Source organism: Myotis davidii, unplaced genomic scaffold (genome assembly GCF_000327345.1).
Source record: "Myotis davidii unplaced genomic scaffold, ASM32734v1 scaffold147, whole genome shotgun sequence".
Taxonomy (NCBI): Eukaryota; Metazoa; Chordata; class Mammalia; order Chiroptera; family Vespertilionidae; genus Myotis; species Myotis davidii.
The window spans coordinates 8,634,762-8,656,708 of NW_006383010.1; the positions used below are offsets into that span (position 1 = coordinate 8,634,762).

Genomic DNA, 21,947 nt, shown 5'->3' on the forward strand with positions numbered 1-21,947 from the left:
TAAGGGAAAAGGGGCCTGATCATCTGCCCCCACCTCCACCCTTTCTGGTCGCAGCACGCCCTTTGCGCGACCGTGAGAGAAAGTTTAAAAGCGGGCGGTTTCCTCCCCGCCTCGCCCGCGCAGGGTGGGGGGGACCCGTTCGTGCGTCTGCGCTCGGAAGAAGGTGGGGGTGACGAGCCGTCCTCCGGGGTCGCGCAGACCCCGGCTCCCACCCCACCCTTCCACGGGGGGACGGAGGTAAGCGTCGCTTCGGTTCCCCTCCCTCCCCACCGCTTCCTTTTCCTCCCCCTCCCCGCCGATTTTTTGAGGGGACCCAAAAAACGGAGTCTCTTTCCTTATGCAACTTCCTCGGGCGCTGTGAGCTCGGCCCTTCCCCCTCCCTGCATCCCTCGGCCGGCTCCTTAACCACCTCGCGCCTACCGCCAGAAAAATGCCTTAGAGATCAAAGTGCACAGAAACAAAAATAGATTTTTTAATTGTTCTGAGTTTAAGTTAGGGGAGACATGAGAAATAAGAATGGGGGGGGGCGGGGAGCCGCCGGGGCGAGTGCGTCGAATTTGAATTTCGGTTTTTAGAGCATTGTTTGTAATATGTTATTGGTTTGGGGAGCCCGAGAGTCTCCGTACTGGCTAGCTCGATCGCGTGGATTTTTGCGCAAGTTTTTAGAAAAACACTGACTCGCATAGAGAGCATTTCTCCGGAAAGTTTCAAGTGCAGCAAAATAGCGAACGAGCAAAACTGGCCAAGGGGAGACCTCTAGTGGTTAAGCGCATCTTTAAGTTCCGAAGGCCGAGAGCAAAGTTTGGCCTTTACTTGTAGCTACGTAGTCCCTTCAGACGTGGAAGTAATTGGAGGACCTGAGCGAGCAGCCAGATGTTGGGTGAAAGGATGCTGATCAGAAATAGTTCAGTAAATCCGAGCGCAAATGAGTTCCACCCTGTAGCTTCATCCCTCGTTATTTGTATGGGAAATGCACTTGGCTTTTATTCTGGGGTTTGAGCTTCATTACTCCCTGGATTAGAAATAATTTGTTCTCATATCTATCGTTGTCTACACATTTGACCAACTTTTAATCAGGAGACACAGCGGATAGTTTCATCTTGAATGTTAATAAAAATACCAATCTGTGTTTAAAAGTTTGAAACAATGAATAAAGACCCTTGGTTTAAATTTGCCTTTTATATGCGCTGATCATTTTTAGTCTCTAATAAATGTAATTGAAGGCTGGTATTTAGTATCCTAACCATACAGTTTTATGTAGTCGTAAAATAAGTAGTACCAAGAGTATAATTTTGTTTCACTGGATAAGACATTTCTGGATGCTTTGCATAATGTTATTTAAACACTTAAATATATGGACAAATCCACTTACACTGTATCTGTTCTTTTGCCAATGTAGTATGTTCAGTAAAGCAACTTTAATTTTAAAGATAAAAGCAATGACAGAAATAAAGTTGAGTCAAATAATCCCTTTAACCTTCACCCTTTTGTCATACAATGGGAGGGACCTTAATGGGGGAATTTGGGATAAGGGAATGACCTGAATGATAAAATCCATTGCACCTCATCCAGGACTAGTTTATGTTAACATACTGAGTGGTATTGTGTGAAATTATGCAGTGAGTCAGCGATCCAAACTTTAAACTTTTAAATTGTGGATGGTGGACTTCAAGGCTTCTTTTTTATGACAGTGCTTTGATTTTTTACTTTTCCTCTCTGAATCAATGCTAGACTTTCCAGAGAAGTCTTGCGGGTGGACAGCAATCGTAAAGACCACCAGATAATTATTTCTTCGCCACCAGAAGGTAAGATTTGCTTGTTGAAACTAATTGCTTAATATATTTACAAATGTTAAAGACTGCATTTGGAAATCAGGAAGAAGGAGCATGTGGGGACAAGGTTGGCAGAAAAACCATCATTTTATGGGGGCTGCTTTGAATGCATGAAAGACTTGGCACTGTGAAGCTGGAATAAAACATTGAGAAAAGCTTGAGATTTTTTTGAATAATCTTTGGACTGGCTTTCTTACCAGGTTCTTTTTTATTGAATTTATTGGGGTGACATCTATATATATAAAAGCCTAATATGCAAAGTGTCCCCTTGGGAGTTTGACCCACCAGGAGTTCGATCACACGCTATGACATGCGCTGACCACCAGGGGGTGGCGTGGAATGAAGGAAGGCCCCAGCTGGCAGCCAGCAGCTGCTAGGGACTCTACCTGTGCACGAATTTCATGCACTGGGCCTCTAGTTAGTTAATAAAATTATACAGATATCAGGTGTACAATTCTATAATACATCATCTGTATATTATAGTGTATATTCATCATCCCAAGGCAAGTCTCCTTCCATCACCATTTATGTCCCCTATGACCCGTTCTACCTCCACTATGCCCCTTTCTTTCCAGTAATCACTATAGTGTTGTCTGTGTTTATGAGTTTGTGTTTGTGTGTGCGTGTTTTTTGTGGGGTGTTTTGCAGCTTAATCCTTTTGCCTTTTCCACCCAGCCCAGTAACCCCCTTCTCCTTGACAGCTGTCACTCTGTTCTTTATCTATGAGTTCTTACCAGATTCCTTTTTTTTTTTTGTAATACTCCTGTAAGGATATGTAGATATGTTTATTGATTTTAGAGAGAGGAAGAGAGAGAGAAACATCAATTGTTTGCCTTTTGCACACACCCTGACCGGGGATCAAACTCATAACCTAGGTATGTGCCCTGACTGGAAATTGAACTCACAACCTTTTGGTATATGGGATGATACTCCAACCAATTGGCCAGGGCTCTTAACAGATTTTTTTTTTAATATATTTTTATTGATTTCAGAGAGGGAGAGGGAGAGAGAGAGAAACATTGATTGGAGAGAAACATTGACCAGCTGCCTCCTGCATTCCCCACAATCCCAGCATTTGCCCTGACCTGGAATTGAACTGTGACCTGGTTCATATGTCCATGCTCAACTACTGAGCCACACCGGCTGGGCCCTTCTCTTAAGTATTAAAAGAGTTTATGATGTTGTTTGACAAAAACAAAATAAAAAATTAGCCCCGCCTTTTATGAGCAGGACTGTTAATCCTCATGGGCCACCTTATAGCTGGGATGGATGTGGTCTCTATCAGCGGTCCCCAACCTTTCGGACCTTATGGACCACCAGTGATCCGCGGACCACTGATTGGCGATCGCTGGTCTATATGTCAAAACTGAATAATTACCATCATAAAAATTATTGTTAACAGGATTTTATTGTGATTTTCTGCTTGCGAATCATCTTGAATAGTGTTATAGCAAAACAAATAGATGTGGTCCATGTTGCATCATGCAGCAGAGACAATGGGTCAAGATCAACTATAAGAACACCATGCAGACAGAAGTAGAGTTGAGGCAGAGTAAATGGGTCTCCTTAGACAGGGAGTATTGTGTTTAGACGTGCTGAGGGGAAGGCTGATTATTTCCCTCCATTTGGGAACTCATTGGGGCTGCAGATAGAGTGTTAGAACGGCAATCAGAAGACAGTGTAATCACTAAATACCTGTGTACGTCCCTTTACTTCTTTCAGCCTACCTTTCCCCATCTGGAAACTCGGAACAAGAGTGCTTGCCTCCCTTCCTCTGTTGAAAGGATCAGATGAAACAAAGTTTGGAGAACTGTGGAGAACTGATTCAGATGTTTGGCAGTCATTTTACCTTAGCCATGCTTTGTGAAGGGCAGAAGGTAGTTGGTTAGGGCAGGACAGAGTGATTTAATTCCTGGCTAAAATTATTAGATTGGTTTCTGGTGTGTATATTATATGGACTTGTCACAGTACTTGCAGAGGATATTTCTTTTCTTCAGGAAAAAAGTAGTTTGTCTTTTACAGTATTGGCGCTGTGAGAGAAGGGACCATGCTTTAACATGGTGCTGAACACCAAGTGAAATTTATTTATCCCAAACTAGTCATTTAATAGGAAGGAGTACATGAAATGAATACTTCAAATTGAAAATGATGCCTAATTGTGGGAATGGTAGGGTGATGAAAGTAGAAGGGTTGGTGTGAGGGGAATTCGTATCCTGTAATTAATATTTTTAGTTGCTTGAGTCTGTTGGGAAATGAGGATGAGAAAATAGGTAACCAGGATAGTAGGTATATAGACTACAGGGGCCAGGAAATGGGTCCTACAAATGTGGGACCTATGTTTTCTAGGGCCCTATGTTTTCTAGACCCCGTTGCTACTTTTTTCTAGTTATTACCAACTATCTTCTAGACAGAAAAAAATGTCACAGGTACTATCATTATTTTCCACTTGATGATACTGAACTGGACAAACCCTGACAAGTTTTAGTTCATCTCTCTTTTCTTACAGATTATCTAATCAATGTTCCAGGAATCCAAAAAAACCAATAGTGCAGAAAAGAAGAAAGACATGCCTATTTAATTAGTCCTTGAGTAATAGATGGCTGTTTCTTCAATAATCTCGACTGGTTTGTTTGGTAGGTTATTTCTAAGAAATATATATTTCCGCCAAGGCTATTTATAGTAAATATACTTAGGGTAGAAAATTTACAAGAGAAGTTACTTTATGTGGTGTGGGGCAGGACTACCCTCGGGGTCCCAAGGATGGGAAGCCTGAGTGACGCCCTGGCAGTGTTTCCACTAGTTAACCGGTTTTTACTGACTTCTTACAGGGCCAAACACTAAAAGACGAGGTGTTTGCCCTTGAGGAATTCCCTAGACCCTTACCCGAGGAGTAGACACAACTCTGCGCTCTGCTAATGTGAGCCTGACAGCTGCACTTTGTGCCAGTGGAAAAGAATAAGGGCTATCACACTCCTGGGAGCCAGAGCTCGAGGAAACATGGGTTTCCCCAGTTAACTAATGCAGAACCTTGACATATAATTGTATACACGTAGCACATATGTTACATTTCTGCTTTCATGCCGAGTCTTCAGAAATGAGTAAGAATCTCTTCACTGGCTGTCAAGGACTGCCTGAATTGTAAATCTAGCGAGGGTGATAGATTTGGACTGATTGTTTTCTCCTTTGCCCAGTATGTTCACCAAAGGTGACCCTGGTAAAGATCTGCTCTACAACTTCCCCTGCTTGCTACTATCAACGGTTTGGGGGGACAGGGTATTTAAAGTAAACTATTTGTCTGGAAGACACTGTGTACAAGAGATCTGTATATTCACTAGAGGCACAGTGCGCGGATTCGTGCCCCGGTAGAGTCCCTCAGCCTGGCCCGTGCCCTCTCGCAATCCAGCACCCTTTGGGGGATGTCAGAGGCCTGGTGCATGGATTTGGCCTGATCACTGCGAGCCAGGCTGAGGACACCACTGGTGCACTGGTGCACAAATTCGGGTACCAGCCGGTTTAAACCCGATCCCCTCAGGCCAGGCTGAGGGACCCCACTGGTGCATGAATCTGCACAGGGCCTCTAGTATGCATATAAGATCTTTGGTTAATCTCTTCCCCTCTTCTCTCTTAGATTCATCAGTGTGTTCCATGTTTCTGTGCCTGTTTGTTGAGCATCTGCCCCTGGGTGGTTAGTGCGCATCATAGCTAATGGTTGAATGGTCGAACGGTCTTTCAGTCACTTAGGCTTTTATATATAGACTAGAGGCCCATTGCACAAAAATCTGTGCCCTCGGGGGGGGGGGGCGGTCCCTCAGCCCGGCCTGTGCCCTCTCACAGTCTGGGACCCCCTCCGGGGATGACCATCTGCTGGCTGAGGCCTCCTCCCCAGGAGATTGGGCCTAAGCTGACGATCAGACATTCCTCTGGCAGCCCGGCAGCCCTCGGAGGATGTCCACTTGTCAGCGGGGAGCAGACCTAAGCTGCAGTCAGACATCTTTAGCACTGCTGAGGAGGTAGGAGAGGCTCCCATCACCATCGCTGTACTGGCAGCCATCAGCCTGGCTTGTGGCTGAGCAGAGCTCCTCCATGTGGGAGCTCACTGACCACCAGAGGGCAGCTCCTGCACTGAGTGCCTGCCCCCTGGTGGACAGTGTGTGTCATAGTGACCAGTCTTTCTGCTGTTAGGGTCACTTTGCATATTACCCTTTTACTATATAGGATAGAGGCCTGGTGCATGGGTTGGGGCCAGCTGGTTTTCCCTGAAGGGTGTCCCGGATCAGGGTGGGGTCCTGCTTGGGTGCCTGGCCAGCCTGGGTGAGGGGCTGATGGCTGTTTTCAGGTTGCCCACACCCCGTTTAGGGTGGGGGTCCCCACTGGAGTGCCTAGCCAGCCTGGATGAAGGGCTGATGGCTGTTTTCAGGCTGCCTGCACCCCCTTCAGGGTGGGGGTCCCCACTGTGGTGCCTGGCCAGCCTGGATGAGGAGCTGAGGGCTGTTTTCAGGCAGGCCAAGCCTGCAGCTGAAGCTCCCAGTCTCTCCTTTTTTCTTTTTCTTTTTATTCTGGGATTTATTTACCTTCTGTAATTCAAACTTTGTTGCGGCTTCAGCTCCGAGGTGGGCTGACTGGAAGCAGGTATCTGGGTTTTGTTTAGCTTCTATAATTGCAACATTGTTGCATCCGGAGCTCAGAGCTGGGCCGCAGCAGGCAGGGAACCTTGGCTTCCTCCATCGCCAGGGCACCCAAGCCTCATGTTCGCTTCAGCTGCATGGCTGCTGGCCGCCATCTTGGTTGGCAGTTAATTTGCATATCGCCCTGATTAGCCAATGGGAAGGATAGCAGAGGTACAGCTAATTACCATGTTTCTCTTTTATTAGATAGGATAGATATGTGTATTTATTTACATATGATATCTTGAAGTTCAGAGCATCCTGAAGATGTATTTTATAAAGCTTCATTATCCAATGGCAATAATCTCAAGTTACCTCTTTACTCTTAACTAAGTTAAATCATTTCACTGACGTGAGATTATGAATTAGTTTGTATTCACTGCAGCATCAGGTATGCAGCAAGTTGATGAAAGCAAAACACCAGGAAAGGGTACCCTTGAAATATAACTGAGTTTGATTTATGAAATTGGATTGGAAAAGCCCTTTAAGAGGAAACAGAGTGGTTTGGCGGAAAGAACAAGGGCTTTTGAGAGGAACTTGAGTAAAGTTGGGTGGTCTAATGAGCCTCAGTTTCTTCCTCAGAAGTGGACTTAGAATTAGTGACTTGGATAGTGAAGGGAAGAATTGCATGTGCATTATATGTAATAGTACAATGCCTTCTCTATGATTACTCTTTTTGTAAGTCAGTGTTTTGTGTTAGCCAAAAATATTTATTGAGCGTCTATTTTGTGTAAGTCTTTGTTGGGGAGTGCTTCAAGTAACCAACACTTAGGACAGGGTTGAATAAATGTTCTTTGCTTCAATGTATTCATAATCTAGTCCAGGAGATAATCTAAGCACATGGAGTGTTCATTAATAAAACAAAGCCGTGGCTCAGTGCTGGCCACTGGTGGAGATAAGTACAGTAGGTGCTATAGCAGTGCAGCTGGATGTGAAGTTAAATGTTTCTAAAGTGGGGACTTGGGAGGTGGGATGCCCTCTGCAAAACACTGAAATGCTGGTATATTTGGTGTAATTGTATATTGAATGCCTTCTCATTATCACATACAAAGCTAGGTACTTTATATTTATTTACCTAACAAATACTGAGTGCCTTCTGCATGCCCAGGTACTGTTCCAGGCACTGAGTATTATCTCAAATACCTCTACTAACCTTGAGCATTTGGCATTATTCTTTCCCTTTTTGAGCAAACTGGTCTTCAGAGATACTTAGTAACTTGTCTGAATTCATATCATGCAGTTTGAAAGGGGTGGGACCAAGGAAAATGATACGGTTTATGATTTCTATCCTCTCATAAGGTAGTTTATTCATTGAATAGGATTAAAGGAAGAAAATAATTAGATTATACAGGCAGGTCACAGTGGTTTTGCATGGATGAGTGACATGATTGCCAGACTAGCTATTCGCTCTCACCACTTTGTACACCACATCACTTTATTGATTTTTCTTAACAGTCCATTGGCTGAAGGAGCAGTAAACACCCAAATATCCTGGTTTTTGAGACTTGGATATGATATCTCAGACTTCCAGGTGCTTTGGCTTGGCTGCTGGTTTCATTTTGGATGAGACCTGAGCTAATGTGTAAAGCACAGGCAAGGTTGGTTTTTGTTGTTACTCCTCCTTTTGAGTTGCTTCTCCTTCTCCTGCCTCTTCCTTTCTATGTCACAACTGCACGGCACCCTCTTGTCCAAAGTTCCTGACCCACTCTAAAGAGCATCTTCTTTCTTCCCAAAGGTTTAAGCAAACACAGAACAAAACAAACCCTAGACACAGATATTAGTGTGGTGATTATCAGAGGGAAAGGGGTGGGGAGAGGTGGAGGAGGGTAAAAGAGGGCTAAATGGTGGTGGACGGAGACTTGACAATACAATGTACAGCTGATGTATTACAGAATTGGACACCTGAAACCGATATAATTCTATTAACCAATGTTACCCCAATAAATTCAGTACAAAAAAAAAAGAATTGGATCAGCAAGAGAATACCCAGAAAGTATCTCCGAGCACATTCCAAACGCACCTTGGAAGGGCTTAGCTCTATTAATTCTTTAAACAGAGGTTCTCAACCTGTGGGTCGCGACCCCTTTGGGGGTCAAACGACCCTTACACAGGGGTCGCCTAAGACCATCGGAAAACACATACTCCTTCTATCCCATAATAATAGTAGCAAAAGAAAATAAATATAGAACGCAACATTTGTTATCAAAAAACTAGATCAAATTAAACAATAAATTAAAAATAGTACTCCTAATTTTTATTTTGAGAGTTCAGATAGTTTCTGGATTTTTCTGTAATTTCGTTACTGCATTTTAAACTTGTAGGGAGGATCACTTGGCTGCGAAGCTTTGCTTTCCCTATATGCACGAGCTTAAAATTATTGGAGCCATCGCTCTTCATTGCTTCCAGCGTAACTTGTTGAAGTGACAGAAACGTATTATCCAGTATTTCGGGAGAAATATTATCAAAGGCTAATATGGTGCCTCTTCTGCTAAGAGGAATACGTCTAAGTTTTTCAAGTTTTCCTCCATAATCTTTGCATTTACGTCCACAGTTTTGTTTTTTCAAAGAATCAACATTAACATAAGATTCTCCTTGGCAGTTATTTTCGGAAGCACGTTTCCAAATTCTTGATATGGTCATTCTGTTGCACTTAAATTGTTTTGCAGCTAACGTAGTTGCACCTTTCTGCAACTTTTCCTTTTTCTTTTGATGCATCAAGAACTGGACAATCGCAACTCGATCTTTGCTTGAACACTCTCTTTTTTTCATCTTACTTTTACAATGGGTTGATATTCAACTAAAATAAAACCATTGATTTCAATCAGCGGATGAAATTAGAAAAATAGTTATAATTCATAATAATTAGATTAACCTAAAAATTGAAAGATGTGTCAAAACAAATGACAGATGTCATGAAACATTGATTTTGATCGAAGGCTTCGCAATTTTGCGCTACAGTATAACTTACAGCTGCATTCACCCATAATTCCCGTTTAAATATTCACTTGCTACTATTATTATGGGATATAAAAAAAATTTAAACCAACAATTGGGAAAAGACCGATTATTGAGTCATACCGAAAAGAACACCTTGGTCTATTCATGGCCTTGAAATGATCACAAACTATTAACAGAACATTATTCAGATTAGGTCTGGGAATTCCTGGGTTTGTTTTTTAAAAAGCTTTCATTTGTTTTTTTTGTAAGAGACCTGATAAGGCAATAGGGTTAGTTATCAAAAAATGTAAATCAATCAATAAATGGAAAGAATGGACCTCAGTTTACCAAACTGAATTCTAAAGATAACAGCATTTACTCAGAAGCCAGGATTATGAAAGGAAAGAAGAAAATGAGAATGAGGAATAGAGATAAGGGGGAGAAGCTGCAGGCAGGGAAGTGGAGGGAAGGGGGGCGGAATGTACAGTGCTAGAATCAAAATTTAGAAATGAAAGCCAAGACTGTGACTAAGAATATATTCATCAGACCCTAGCCAGTTTGGCTCAGTGGATAGAGCATCAGCCTGCGAACTAAAAGGTCCTGGGTTTGATTCAGGTCAAGGACACATGCCTGGGTTGCGGGCACAATCCCCCCAGTAATGGGTATGCAGGAGTCAGCCAGTCAATGATTCTGTCTCATCATTGATGTTTCTATCTCGCCCTTTCCCTTCCTTTCTGAAATCAATAAAAATATATTTAAAAAAATAAAAAGCCCATAATGTCTATACTTAAAAACTATACATATGTATACACACACACACACACACACATAAAAGAATATATTCATCAGCAGTGCTATCATTACTGATGTTAAACTCATTAACGAGAAGAGTATGTCCATGTTTACAAATGAAGTGAAGAGTCTCTTGATCCATTGGGTGGTTCTGTGTTGCAATGGGAGTTACACAGATCTGTTGTACCATAGAGCTTTAGTCTGACTTATGATGCCATTGCATGCGTTGATTACAGAGTAGACTATTTCTCCTTAATTGAAGCTCTTTTATCTAATAAGGTGTGTTTTTTATTTTTTTGAGCATTTGTTATGTTCCAGGCCCTTTTAAGATTAGACCAGAGTTTTATGTTGTGTGTAATTTTATGGAATTAAACTAGGTCAGTTACTAGATCATTTTGACTAGGATTGTTCAGGCACCAAAATCAGTTGAATTTTTCCCCCATCTGTTAAGCAGATTGAACCCTGAACTGTGAATTGAAATTCCTAAGTGGACACTCTGGTCTGGTTCTTAAATGATCTGAATAATTCACCCTATGGGTTTGTGGTCTTATTTAGTGGATTTGAGGCCTAGCTGTTCAATCTATTGCTAAGGAGTTTAGGTACAAGTGGTTATCAAGATTAGCCTGAAGACATGACTTCTATGAGAAAAATAAAAATCTGTTCACATCTACTTCATTACTTGCAAAAGAGAAATCAAGTGTAAATCTTTTAATTTTAGCTCTATGTTCAATGAAAGTATGAAGCTGAATAAGAAAAAAGATTACTACTTTTAGCATTTAAAATTTATGAAGTAAAATAAGAAAAAAGAATAAGATTCTACTTTTAGGTGTGTGTTTTAAATTTCAGTTCAGGCATATTTTGCATAAGCATTTAAATATCTGTGTCAGACAGGTTCTTGTTCTTTTAATGCCCTTTGAAATCCCTCTAATGGTGTAAAATTTCTATTATTATCCTGCTAGAGTAGTATGTTGATGATATGATAGTACTTTTCAGACTATTTCTGTTTCATATTGAGGAATCTTTATAGTTGTACATTGAAAATGAACTTCAAATAAAAGCATTGGGTGAGAGTATATTAAATATGCCATTGGCCTGTTTAATGTCAGTTTGTGATTTCATTTTCTATGTACTGTACTTTTTTTTTCTTGAAAGGCATTTTTCATTTTCTGTTCCTCCTTTAGAGGAAGTATGTAGGTTAGGCCACAGAATCTCAAATAATTCATCCTTCGTACAGTAAACAAACGGAAGGGCATGAAGTTGAGATTTTGTAAAGATTGTCTTCAGTGACTAACCCTTTGCCTATAACCTCCATGGCAGAAAAGGTAACAAATCAGATACGTAGAGTTATAAATAGGGTTGTTCTCATTAAAATGTAATCACTAGATATGGCAAAGAAGGGTTTTTGAGAAAATATCAATAAGAAGGAGCCATCATAATAACTGACTCCATATTTAAAGGAAGCATAGATTATTTGCCACTTGCGGGTGTCTACTATTTAAGGATAGATATAGACAGAAGACTCAGATTCTCAAGGGCTTGTTCTTGGCTCTTGATGGCACTAAGATTTCAGTCCTCATATCTAAATAATCTAGAATTTGCCTACCTAAAATCTATGAAGTTGGGCCCTCAGGGCAGAATTTCACATCTCTCCACACAGATCTCAATTCCAGTATGTCTGCGATTCAGAGTTCTTATCAGTCAGGGTGAGTAGAATATCAAAGCTGGTATCTGTCATGCTTGATTTGAAAGGAAAATTTTTCTCTGTAGCAATGTGTGTTTGTTGAAAGATGCTTCAAGTGTGAGTTTAGATTTTTCTCTCATCCCATTGAATAAGCCTGTTTAAGAGATTTGAATTTAACTTCTTTTGATGTGTTCTCCACTGACACTTAAGTAAGTAGTGTTTTTGGAACACTTAAATAAGAAGTGTTTTTGGAGCAGTAATGTTATGCTTCTGCCAAAGAGGTAAATAAATACTTAGCAGCTTAGTTGGTGGATAGAATTTTCACCGAAGAATAAGTGATAGATGGACAAATGAAGATTTTTTTCCTGATTCTCCCTATATGCAGTCCCCCTTTGTAGGGAACTAACCTTGCATTCCCCCCCCCTTCTCTTTTATTTATTCTTTTGAAACATTTTTTTGATGCTTTAGATATTCAGGAAGGATAAAGAAATGAGGTCTCTTTCCTCCAAAGCCTCTCAGATGATCATGATACGGTGTAATACATATTATAATGGGGTATAGAATCTCTCTTGGCAGCTCTTCTTTTCTGGCAATTCATGTACATGCATTCGAGTACTCATACAGAGAAAGACTCTTACTGGAGTCATTCTAGTCCCCTTTGGGGAGGATCCATACCTTTCATCTCTTTTTTCCTACTGACCTCTTGCTGAAATCTCCCACTGTGCTTTCTATTGGCCTTTGCACCAGCTTTTTTAAAAGCAGGTTCTGGAACCAAAGTTGATAACGTGAGGAAACTTTTATGCCTGCTCAGCAAAAATGTCACAGTAAGGTTATCAGTGGCCTAGTGTTGGGTTGTTATTCAGATATTATGTCTTCCTTCGTTTGTTTGGTTGTTAAAATGTTCTTTCTAAGAGCTTGGCAGGAATGAGTAGTTATTGACTTTACATCAGTTTTCCAAATTCATTTTGAAATTTTACATGCCTGTGAAATCCCAGAGTCTTACCGTCCTTCCCTTAACCCCCTTGCTTTTCCCTGCCTTCGTCTCTGGGCTCCTGAGAAATCAAATGGGCTGGTGGTGCAGAGGTGTTGGCCTTGGCACAGTTATCCTTCCTCTGCTCTGGCTGCTTCCGATATCTGGTAAACCAGGGCTTGGAGGGAATGTGGACACTGGAGAGCAGCTTATTTCTCTGCTTCAGAATAACTGTAGCTATTGTGGACCGAGTGTCCACTATGTGCAGAGCACTCTCACGTGGATAATTTTTAAAAAATTAAATCTCTATGAAGTAGATATTCCTATTCCATTTTTCAGATGAAGGAGCTAAGTCTCAAAGAGAGGTTAGGGTGATGCACCTAGTAAATTGTCAGTCTTACGCGGTAGTTGTGAGGGTCAAATAAGCTGGTATTGGTGAGATCCTTTAAATGACAAAGTATGGAAGAAACCCTTCTGCTCCAGGATGTCTGTGCCCCTTTAATGTGTGTTAGGCTTATGGCCTTTGTCTGGCTATCCCTATGTGGTCTTACTTGTGGGTATGTGACTTCTTCCTTTACCGGCTGGTACCTCTCTGGTGTCATGCAAAGGAGGCCATCGGAAAGGAAATTAAATGTCATAGACAGACCGTGGGCCATGTATTTCCCAGGATCATATATTTCTCTGCCTTGGACTTAAAGAACCACAGGCCCTGAGGATATTCCCCAGTGTTACACACCGCAGATCTCCACACTTGGATGCGGGCTGGGAGCTCGGCCAGAAGGGAGCATCCCTGGAGTTGAACCTGACCTGAAGGTGAATAAATTACCTCCCGTAAAACACTACCTACTTTTATGTTATTTTCTGAATGTTTTCTCCATAGCTCAGCACTTTCCAAAAGCGAGGTTGCATGGAACTCGATGTCCTGTGATGGTAGTCACAAGGCTAAGCGACTGTGGGAAACTGGCTTAGGCGGCAGCACTGCACAGCTGGCTGCACGGCTGCCGATGCGAGCTGTGCGTCTCCCAGGGACCCCGAGGGGGTTTCAGATCCCTTTCACCTTAAAGCTTTTCATCATGGCATTGAATAAAAGGTCCCCTAAAAGGTAACTTTTGAGGAGCAGACTTTGTGAGACGCTGCCCTAGCCTTTTCTCTCACCTTCATTACATGCCCTAGCCTACAGTGTGTGGTCGGATTGGCGTGGGGTCCAGCCCTCTCCCCACAGGCAGATCCTGCTGCATTACTTCAGACGTCTTATTCTGGTAGGAAAGCTAGCAGTCTTGTCTGGAGCCATGTAAATAAATATGAGGGGCAATTAGCAGAATACCCACTTTTATGAAGTGATGATGATATTGTGATGTAGATTTGAACACAGGGAGCCTACTACAAGAGATGCTATTGAAATAAAATGAAATGAAATGAGGGGAGAAGCTGCTGTCTAACCTTTTAAGGTCACGGAGCAGTTCTCATGAACTTGAATAATGGTTAAACCAGATAATTATAATAAAAAGTTAACATTTTATTGACTGCTTAGTATGTAATAGGCACCGGCTTATCTCATCTAATTGAATCCTCATCAGTGCCCAATGAAGAAAAGTTTTGTTATTCTCCACACTTTATAGATTGAAACTTCAAGATAATAATTGGTCTGAAGTCACAGAGTAGGTCACTGTCAAACTTTGCAAAGCAAAATGAGCAGGCGCAAAGGAAGGACGTGTCTCGGGAAAGGGTGCGGGATGGAGGGAGGAACTTGTGAGCGTGTGGCAGGTATGAGGATGACCCATGAAGTATGTGATTTGCTCCTGTGAAGGATGACAAGGGGTGGAGGCAGTTTTATATGTCACATTAATAAGGGTGCAGGCCTTTACCCAGCCTGTGTGGCTCAGAGGTTGAGTGTCGACTTACGAACCAGGAGGTCACTGTGTTATTCCCCATTAGGGCACATGCCTGGGTTGCGGGCTTGGTCCCCAGTGGGGGGCGTGCAGGAGGCAGCCGATTGATGTTTCAATCTCATTGATGTTTCTACTCTCTCTCCCTTCCTCTCTCTCTAAAGTCAATAAAAACCATATTAAAAAATATGAGGGTGCAGGCTTTTTAGGTGAGATTGCTGATGAATGACTTTTAGGACTTTAGAGTATATCACAAGGTGCCAGATACAGCATTTGATTAGCAATGGGTGAATCCCACAAGGAAACCAAAAGCCAGCTGAGGGTATGAGAGTGGGCGTCAGAGCCACAGGGCGGCCTCCCCCCAGTGGAGGTGACTTTTCTTGTTGCTGCATCATACCTTCTGCATCGTTGTCATGTTGTCTGCTTCATGATGATGGTTTTAGGGTTGGCATTCCCGACTCACGCTTAACTAAATGTACATTGCCCTCTTAACCAAAACCTGGTAGGTTTAGTCCATTGACACCAGACCCAGGTATGTCATCCTGTTGTCTGAATGACAGAATTTTAATCTGATTCTCAGGTGCTGCTTTTAAGGTGATGTCTGTACCCATTTTACAACCACTTGTGGCCACATCTCTGTACCTTATTTTTTTCAGATGCACCCGTTAACTATAATACTATAAAATGCAACTCTCAAAAAGCAATTGTAAAATAAAAACTATTTAACTGGTTTTAGTGAATGTTAACTAGCTGTATGAAATATAATATCTGGAAACAATGGTTTGAGCAGTTAGTACCCTTTCTTAGTAATCTTTAGTTCTCACCTTCTCTGCAGATCCAGGCTTTTGATTTGTAAGCAAAGCCCGTCTTTCACATTAGGTTTGAGCATCCTAATTGGGGTTGCTCATCTTCCAGGGGACTGTCATCTCCTCTTCAGCTCAGCTCCAGGCAGGCTGTTGGTCTTGAATGTGCCGTTGGAGCTCAGCACGGGGGTAGTCCGTGCCCTCACTGAGCCCCGTTTTATCCACTCATGATGGATGTGAGTGAAGGGATTGTATGAGGGGAAGATTATGAAGGACACACAAACTCTGTTTATCTCTGCTCAGAATAACACAGTAGGCTCTTGCCAGTTGTGAGGGACATATCGCAAGACCATCACCAATTCTCAACTTGAAAAAACTCATTGTAGCACAAAATTCCTTCCTTCAGATGACTGAAGTGTAACTGAAAATGTAAATGATCTCTCTAGACCTTGACTACTTATCTCACTCGATGAGCAATTTTAGTACTGTCTGGAGCACTTATTGAAACAAGTTCACACATCCTTTCTACTTATTTCCTTTTGGAGCATTTGGTAGTTTTGTTCACACACATGTGTCTGAGTCATCATTGCATTTGACATTTCAGTCTTTAATTTATCTGAAACTTCAATTTTGTGGCCAGGACCTATCACTTCCAAAAACATTTCCATATTCCCTTTATTCTGTCATCAATGCTAGAATCAACTAGCAGTTAATTTTGTTTGTTTCATTTCTTAACAAGAAAAACAGTTTTTATCACTTTATTGACAGTGGCCATAGCACGGAGACTAAGCCCTCTGACTGAGGGCGAACCTGGACCTTGACCGGCCCCAGCCACTTGCTCTTGCCTCTGAGCTGTGTGTGATGCAGAATCATGTCTCTGACTCAATGTCCCTGGAACTTCACATGTCCCTCAGGAGTGGTAGAAACTATAAATGGTGGGCAAATGCCAAGGATCCGCTGTATAGATTTTATTTTTCCCATACCTAAACTGTGGAGAACTGAACTCTGCCCTTCCTTGTCTTACTGAGCTGTGGAGCTGATGCATTTGCATGTACAGTTGAATACTTACCACCAAATTACCCAGGAGCTTTGGGGAAGTTGATTTCCCTTACTGACTTCTAAGCTGTAGCTTCAGTTGTTGGCTTCAATAACAAACGTGGGAAGACATGCCTTTTAGAACATAAACTGTTTTATATAAATATGAAGCAAGATTTTAAAACTTGTTTTTTAATTAAGAAAAAAATTTGTTTAACATTCAACAGATACAAAAGCATATACAGGGAGAAAGTTCCTTCCCGTGACTGTCTTTCAGCAAACCATTGTTCCTTCCTGGAAGCAGCTAGTGTTACTGGTTTCCGACAATCCTTGAAAGATCGTCTATGCACATATAACCAGTACATATATTTATATATAACCCCTTGGTTTTATATACATGGTAGCATGTCGTTCCTGTATCTTGCACAAAATTAGTAGTATTAAAGACATCTGGGAGCTCTTTCTTCTTTATTGAATGTATTGAAGTGACTTTGGTTTGCAAAACCATACAGGTTTCAAGTGTTACAACTTAGCAAAACATCATCTGCACATAGCATCGTGCGCCCATCACCCCAAACAACGCCTCTTTCCATCCCCATTTCCCCTCTCTTTGCCCACCTGCACCTACTCCCCACCCCCTTTTCTCTCTTCTCTGTGTCTATGTGATATATATAGCCTTAATCCCTTTACTTTCATTCATCCAGTCCCCCAAAGCCCTCCCCCTGACAGCTGTCAGTCTGTTCCACGTATCCATGTCTCTGTTTCTATTCTGTCTTGGAGACCTTTCTATTATCTTAATATAAAGTGCTTCCTCATTTTTTTTTTTTTTTTTTTTTACAATGGCATTCTATACCACCCGAGGCCCAATGCACGAAACTCATGCAAGGGGCTCGGCCCTCACAGCCCCAGCTTCGTCCGGAAGGTTAACCGGAAGGTCGTTTGGCTGTCCAGTCTAATTAGCATATTATGCTTTTATTATTATAGATTGTATGGATGTACCACAGTTGGCTTTTATTAATGAACATTTTTTTCTTTTTTGCTATATTCAGTGAGTAACCTTTTACATTTTCCTTTTATAAATATGTGCAAGTATCTGTAGAATACATTTCTAGGACTAGGATTGCTGCACTGTCAAATATGTTCTTGAAAGTTGGTCTCCATAGGGGTTGTTTCAATTTATAATGCTGCCATCAATGTATGAGAGGGCCTGCTTCCCCGTCTTCTCATAACACAGGATTTTTGAATGTAAGATATTAGCTAATTTCATCACCATCTAATGTTTCTTGATTACTAGTGGTGTATGGTGGGTTGGAACTTCCAGAGATTTATTTGAGCAATTGAGGAAGTTAGTTCATCTGTTAAATACAGTACTCCAAGAGGGAGTCAAGTTGCACAGCTTTGATTTGGAGACAGTGGGTGGTACAGGAGACAGATGCAGGAGGTAATTCTGAAAATAGTGTTGTATTGTCATTTAGTCTGTCCTCCAGGCCTTTTTGTTGCAGGCTCCAGGCAAGAAAATTGTAATAAAAATTAGTAAAAGCTAAAGAGAACTGTTTCACAACAAGGGGGCTTTGGGAGTGTAATACATTTGCACAAGTGCCAGTAGTAATGACCTCCGCCTTCAATAAAGCCATCTCCTTAGGGAGGCATCCACAGTGGACGCCGGTAGAAGCACACGGGATGTCAGTCCCCTTGATTTTAGCCCCTGTCAGCCATCACATGTATGTTGGTGGGAATCAAAAGCTGCATTGGTGCGTTTGCTGGGCATCTGGAGACCATTTGAATTTAGAAGAGATTAGGAGGCAACTGGTAGGTGTTGTCTGATAGCACAGAGCGCCTGTCATGGTACACTTTGAAGGCACTTTCTTAGGAAGTCCCAGCACCATTAACAAGAGATTTGGGATGGGATTTCTGCGGAATGAGAAACACTGATTGTGACTTGTATTGTGAGTAACTGCTACCTGTTTTTTTCTGGCCCGTGGAATACAGGTTATTTATGGGATAGTGCCAGGTGATAATTAAAACATAAAGCAGCATTTCTAAATACTAAAAAAAACAAGCAAACAGAACTCCTTACCTCTTTAAGAACATGGTTGGTTGGAGTGAAAGGACTTCGTATGTTTGTATACACACAGTTGTGGAGGATGAAAACTAGGGAAAAAGACTTCGGGTGGCATAGAAGTAGCTCCTGTTAAAATAATATTGGTTGTTGGCTATTCTGCGTGACTAAGAGATTGTGGAAAAACACCTCATCTATCCTAGCTATTCATACTAATTGTGATAGTGAAAGTAGCCAGTGGCTTCAAAATCAGACCATGGGAAAGACAACATATTAAATATTTTCATGCTACAGTACTTTGCACAAAATGTCCACAAACCTTAGAATAAAACAATGGATGGAAACAGTTTTTATAAATTCTAGATATGTGCCTTATGGGCAAAGCACACTGTGTAACATTACCAGTGTTTATAGAGCAAAAACTTATTCTAAATATTTCCTAAAACATTTAGTGCAGGCTTTGTACAGTATAAGCTTTTAGATTCCTTCTACTTTTTGTTCCTCTTCCTAGACACAGGATTTTGCTGTTGTGAATTTTATATACATAGGTTTTAAAGTTAGAAAAGATGAGAAATTTGCTTGTGTTTTATATGTGTCTTAATGCTATTTTGTCAATAGCATATATATTTTTAAAGCGTATGTGTTGCACTGATACACATAATTCAAGAACCTTGGTGCTAGCAGACTGGCTCTGGATTTGCCATGTTCTAAGAAGTAACATAGGGGAAAGTAGGTTTCACCGATATTCTCCGAGGGGTCAGGATTCTACAAAGGTCAGATAATGCTGGAGAAAAACAGGCTGGGGTAGGATCAGGCTGACCCGGGTTCAAGTCCTGGCCGTACCACCAACTATGGTTTTGGCTGAGTTAGTGAGCCTTTCTGAGGCTCACTTTCTTCAGTGTAGACTAGACGGATAATACACCCTAACTTTTTGTGGGAAATAAATGAATTAATGGATGTAAATTGCCTGTTGCTTTGAATCTTTTTCTGAAAGAATGTCAGAGGTTTAATTAATAAATTAGAAAGTATATGTATCATGTCTGGCATGGGCTATCTGGTGATTTGATGCTGTTAAAATTATAGAGAAAGAACAGTAAAACTTTTTTTAAAGGATCACTCAAGTTTTACCCAGGTTAGCCACCAGGGGGAAATTATTCTGTCACTCTACTGTCTGTCAGGAAGAAGTTGCCATTCTTTTTCACTTAACAGGGAAGTCACTTTTGTTCCTGATCTTTATCTGTTTAATGAGGTAGGAGTCATAGAGAATTTAAGTGCAGGTTAATTCACTTAATTTTTTTGCTATTTATTTTTATTTTTGTTAATCCTCACCCGAGGATATTTTTCCCATTGATTTTTTTAAAGAGAGAATGGAAGGGAGGTGTGTGGGGGGAGGTGGGGGAGAGAAATATCGATGTGAGAGAGACACATCGATTTGTTTCCTTCTGCACACACTCCAACAGGGGCTGGTGTTCGAACCTGAAACCCAGATATAGGCCCTTGATCAAGAGTCAAACCCACAATCCTTCAATGCGCAGGTTGTTACTCTAACCATAGAGCCACACCGGTTAGGGCAATATTTTTGCTATTTCTTAGGTCAATTCAATTCTTTCTTAGGCCTTTATATCCTAGTTCCTGTTTTGAGGATTAAGTTGTAATGATAGTAAAATCTGATGCTTCTGCAAATTTAGACTGTATAGATTTTGAAATGATCAGAAATAGACTTAATAATATATGTATAATATTTGACATATTCTAATTAACAGAAAAAAGAAAAAAATTATTGAGACTAGTATATTCCAACAGAAGATAGCTATAATTCAAACAGACAAGTTTTTTTCTATTGACTATTTAAAAATGAATGTATATTATATATTCAAGTAGGCTGCACATCGAAGTATTTTTATTATAAAAAAATTCAAGCATACATAAAACTAAGATGTATAATAAACCATCATAGATCCTTCACACATAGTGACCATTACCAATATGTTGCCAATCTCGTTTCATCATGTCACTGATTAATTTACAGCAAATTCCTCAAATTACATAATTTTATCTGTCAGTTTCACTTTGTGTCTCTGAAATACAACAAAGAACTCCCCTTTAAAAAATATACACTGTCACCCGGCCAGTGTGCTCAGTGGTTGAGCGTCGACCTGTGAACCAGGAGGTCACAGTTTGATCGGGGCACATGCCCGGGTTGTGGGCTGATCCCCCATGATGGGGGGCTGTGTGCAGGCGGCGGCCAGTCAATGATTCTACCTCATCATTGATGTTTCTGTCTCTCCCTCTCCCTTCCTCCCTGAAATCAATAAAATAGTGTGCAATACTTAAAATAAACACTATCATTATCCCTCTGAAAAAGCAATAGCATTTGTCTAATGTCATCAAATAGCCACCTGGCATTCATGTTTCCTCCTCTCCTCATAATCTTATTTTTTGAAAAATAGTTGACATCAGGGCTCAAACAATATCTATGATTTATGATATTGTTGCTAATATGTCTCCTAAATTTCTTTTCATCTAAATTTCAGATTTCCTCTTTCAAATATTTTGTTCACTTCTTGCCAGTTTGTTTGTGGAATAAAACAAGTTTTTATCCTATATGGTAGAATAATTGAAAATCTCAAAGTGCCATTATTTGTGTAGGTTACAGTTACCAATATTTACAATACATAATTTAAAGTTTACTTATTTAAAAATAACAATAGTGAACCCATTACATTAGTGTATGTAAGCACAGTTTTAACGAAACAAACATAGTTTCAAAACTAAAAGCATACTAATAAGTACTGCTGTTTTACATTTCTGTAAGTCTCTTTATTTTAATGTCTGGCTTGATAGAAGATAGGTGGGCTCTGATATTTGCTTCTGCATTCAGCCTATTGCAGTATGTTGTTTTGGTTGAAATTTATGGGGTTGGAAAAGGGAGGTGTATTTGAAGTATTTTCATTGAGTGGTGGATATTCTTCCTTTGACACTACACCAAAACATGACAAGTGGTAGCTCCTTTTCTTTTTTTAATCCTCACTCTAGGATATGTTTCAGGAGAGCAAGGGAGGGGGCCGGGAGAAAAAAGAGAGAGAGATTGGGAGAGAAACATTGATCAGTTACCTCCTCTATGTGCCCCGACCGGGGTTCAGACCCACAACCTCCAGCCTTTTGGTGCATGGGATGACACTCCAACCATTCAGGCCATCCTGCCAGGGCAACAAGTGGTAGTTTCTTAAATGTCTGCTGTAATGTGCAGTTTGAAGCTCTGTTGATCAGCTTTTAATACTTTGTAAC

The 21,947-nt window shown here is 41.0% G+C and overlaps 1 protein-coding gene across 4 annotated transcripts in view; it reads left to right on the forward strand.

Moving 5' to 3' along the window:
- L3MBTL3 (l(3)mbt-like 3 (Drosophila)) overlaps positions 1–21,947 on the forward strand; it is a 93,961-nt gene that overhangs the window by 1,584 nt on the left and 70,430 nt on the right. For 3 of the 4 annotated variants that reach the window (XM_015557832.1, XM_015557834.1, XM_015557835.1), the window contains exon 2: positions 1,732–1,805. The gene's annotated coding sequence lies outside the window, so the exon portion shown is untranslated. Of the gene's footprint in view, positions 1–18; positions 238–1,731; positions 1,806–21,947 lie in introns of those variants that run through there. The other variant, XM_015557833.1, reaches the window with a different exon arrangement.